The 4,040-nt window shown below is 42.2% G+C and overlaps 1 long non-coding RNA gene across 1 annotated transcript; it reads left to right on the top strand.

Annotated features, from left to right (window-relative positions):
* The first annotated feature begins 341 nt into the window (after positions 1-341).
* LOC132610683 (uncharacterized) lies at positions 342-2,434 on the top strand. The gene is made up of 3 exons (XR_009571261.1): positions 342-616; positions 1,128-1,178; positions 2,192-2,434. It is a non-coding gene; the product is annotated as an uncharacterized LOC132610683 (long non-coding RNA).
* Positions 2,435-4,040: the final 1,606 nt, after the last annotated feature.

The raw sequence follows: 4,040 nt of genomic DNA on the forward strand, positions 1-4,040 counted from the left end.
TATATATTGCTATGTGTCATTTTTAGGAAGTCTTCTTTTTGAAGTTTATTCTTAAGAGTGGGACCCACGATCCACTAAAGAATGTAAACATTTCCTATATCACTAAAGTGAATATATTTGTGGGCAGCAACTATTCTTAACTTTGGAAAAGTGCATAATGGTGTAGAAAGGTGATGAGTAATTTAAAAGGGAGTGGAAATAGAATGACAAGTGTAAAGGAGGGGACATGCATTTAATGCATCCTTTATCATGTTGGATGGATTATTTATTTATACATATTATATCATTTTGGAATTGAAGTTTAGGGATATATATATATACACACCATTACACGCCTACAGAGTATTGTTGTACTTCTCTTATCTCACTCTTGGAGAATTGATTTTATGGAAACTTTGCACTGCACATAACTGAAAGGAGAAGCAACGTGCAGTTAATTTCTCTTGGCAGCAATATTTATTTCCAAACCAAACAGCAACGTGTAACTATTCTCAAGAACAATAAGGCGGGTTTTGCTCTCCGCTTCGATCTTGTTGTCCTGTTTTATCGTGTTGTTGAAATTGGGCTTTCTTCGAAGGGAAGTAAAGTGGAAGAAGATTATTTCTTGGTATATATGGTAAGGATTATCCTCTTCTAAGTATATTTATATTCATTGAAGTCATAACTAAATTGTGGGACGAGAAATACGAAAATTTTACCGTAAATTGTATTTGATGTTGTTGTTGGCTCATGGGCTGTTTGTTGGATTGTTTTGTGGGTTATGTAAACGTTGTTATGGATAAAAATAAATGTAGTTAACTTGTAGAATGTGGAGGATGTTGCTATTGATGTTGTTTGTATTAATTTCGACTTCGTTACGAAAATAAAAATTATGAAATAGTTATATCGCGAATTGGTTGGTTGGAAAATTTGGAAAATAAAATGTGGGATATTCTATCGAATATTTTGGAGCTGGAAATATTATGAATAATTCTTGGTGTTGTTGTTGATATTTTTGGCCGAGTTGAATTCTCGGGGATGTTGAATTTATAGAGGAGATGCTGCCCAAATTTCCGTAGATAAGTATGAATTAAGATTGGATTCTTAAAGGCTTGAGATTGATATTTGGTAATTGTGACCAATTGTAGATTTTGAAGGAAATGAGAATTGAATTTGGACTAGCGTAAAGGGCGAAAAAGGTATGTAAAGCTATCCCATTTCTTCTTTTGGCATGTCCTAGATATATTAGGTCGAGATTTGAGCCTCGGGGACAACTCTATTCTCCGGAATCCGTGCCTAAAGTTTTTCCTTTTTCATTCAGTAGAATTGAATTAAATATTGTATGAAATGTTGAAAAATTGCCTAAACATCTAGAACTTGCACAAATAGGACCCGACTACCTTAAAACTCTCACAAGTGACGTCATGAAATGTAACGTATGTAAATCGTGTACGCCACCTCATTTGACCCGAGGTGGGCTCGTTATTCCCGGATTTTCTTAATTGTTTCGTTTATCGAACGATAAGTATTGTAACTATTCTAATGAGAATATTTTTGTGATGATTATGACGAACATGATTTTTCCTTGGGCTCTCCGGCATGCTTATATGAAATATATATATGATATGTATATGTACATGGGGGGAGGGAGGGAGATATGAGGGGAAGAGATATATGTTGCGCTATAGACGCGTTTCCACCTGGTCAGCTGGCGTTATATCATCCCGGACGCGGGATATACGGGCGAGCCGACGTATTTCGGCGCTATGTGGGCGAGCCGGCGTTGTTCGGCGCTATGATATGATATGACATGATATGATATGATACGCTATGATATGATATGACATGATATGATATGATACGCTATGATATGATATGATATGATATGATATGCCACGACATGATACGATATGATATGACATGATACGACATGACAGGATATGAGTTCTATTTTCTATGTCTATGAAAAAGAAATGTTTTTTTAAACAAAAGAAAATTTAGAGGGGGAAAAGTCAAGCATGCATGGTATCTGGCCAAAAAGGGCATTCCTATGTACATGTTACTTTCTTACCTCCTCACACGTTCTATGAGCCCATGATGCTGTTATTTATATTTAATGCTGCTTATTATACCGGTTTATATGCTTTACATACTCGGTACATTATTCGTACTGACGTCCCTTCTTGCGGACGCTGCGTTTCATGCCGCGCAGGTCAGCAGACAGACGGGTTTAATCCCTAGGAGCTTCACCAGCTGTTCCTTGAGAGTGCTCCAGTTGATCCGGAGCTTCAGCCTATTGGTACTACTTTTGTGTATATAATCGGGCACGGCAGAACCCGGCCCTTCCTATGTATATATGCACTTTGTTTAGAGGCTCGTAGACAGATATGTACAGTCAGATGTTTTGTACTTTTGTTGTCCTCGTCGTTGTATAACGTGCTAGCAAAGTTTATAAGTTCATGTTTACAATTATGCCATTAATGTTAGCGTTAAGCAACAACAAAAAAAAAAAGATACGATATAGTCTATACGGCCCACCTAGTAGTAAAAGTACGATACGAGATAAGGGGTGCTCGGTACAAGTATCGGGTACCCGTCGCGGCCCCTAGTTGGATCATGACACTTTACCTCCCGGATAGAGCCTATGTTCAAAAGCTTTGTTACCTTGTCTTTTACGAAGGCGTGTTTCGCTCCTGCCATGGGCCTTCTCTTCTGCTTTACCAGGGGAAACCTCCCATCCAAACTGAGCCTGTGAGTGTCGCTTCCTCAACCGCGAACATCTCCCTTGCAGCGGGTTGTTCACCTCGGATGGTTTTTATCCCCTCTGGTGTCGGGAATTTCAGCAACTGATGCAACGTTGATGGCACGACCCTCATGCTATGTATCCAGGGTCTACCCAGCAATGCGTTATACTTTATGTCCCCTTCGATTACATAGAACACCGTTTGCTGGATAGTGCCATCGATGTTCACCGGCAATGATATCTCCCCCTTTGTGGTTTCGCTCGCCATGTTGAACCCGCTGAGGACCCGGGCTACCGGTACGACCTGATCGAGTAGCCTTAACTGTTCGACCACTCTCTACCGGATGATGTTGGCTGAGCTACCTGGGTCAATCAAAATACTTTTAATTTGGGTTTTAAAGATAAGAATAGAGATTACCAATGCATCATTGTGCGGTTGAATGATGCCTTCTGCGTCCTCGTTGCTGAAAGAGATGGAACCCTCGGATATGTAATCCCGTCCGCGCTTTTCACGCACAGCAGAGACCTTGGTTCGTTTCATCACCGGCCTTCGTGGGGTATCGGTCCCTCCAATTATCATGTTGATTATATGCTGGGGTTCTACTGGCTCGATCCTTTTATGGGTCTCCCTTTTCTTGTAGTGACTTTTGGCTCGTTCACTCAGCAGTTCTCGGAGATGGTCATTCTTCAATAACCGTGCTATCTCCTCTCTTAGCTGGCGGCAATCCTCGGTTCTGTGTCCATGGGTTCCATGATATTCACACATCATGCTCGGGTCCCGTTGGCCCGGATCCGACCTCAGAGGCCTCGGCCATCTTACATCCGGGATACGACCAATAGCCGAGACGAGGTCCGAGGTGTTGACGTTGAAGTTATACTCCGATTTCTTCGGCGAGTCGTTGTTGCCGGCAGAGCTTCCGGCATCGCTCTTGAATGAAAGACCTCGACTATTCGGTGGGCGCTCGGCCCGTTTATCACCCCGACCGGAGAAATGGCTCGGGCCAACCCTGGACTTCTCCGACCTGAAGCTTGGTTTCTCCGAATTGGAATATGGCCGATACCTTTCCCTCGACGACCTGGCCTCCGGTTCGTAATTTTTCCTTGGCCTCCCAAAACTTTTGTTCATATTTATTGGCCCCGGGGGAAGCTCGAGTTGGTCATCCTCCACCCGAATCTTCGACTCGTACCGATTATGGACGTCTCCCCATGTCACATCCTCGTATTCTAGCAAGTTTTCCTTTAATTTGAACGAAGCCGTCGAGCTCCGAGGTTTAAGCCCCTTTGTGAAAACTTGTACGACCCATTCCTCGGGAACCGG

The sequence above is a fragment of the Lycium barbarum genome, chromosome 9 (assembly GCF_019175385.1).
Source record: "Lycium barbarum isolate Lr01 chromosome 9, ASM1917538v2, whole genome shotgun sequence".
NCBI lineage: Eukaryota > Viridiplantae > Streptophyta > Magnoliopsida > Solanales > Solanaceae > Lycium > Lycium barbarum.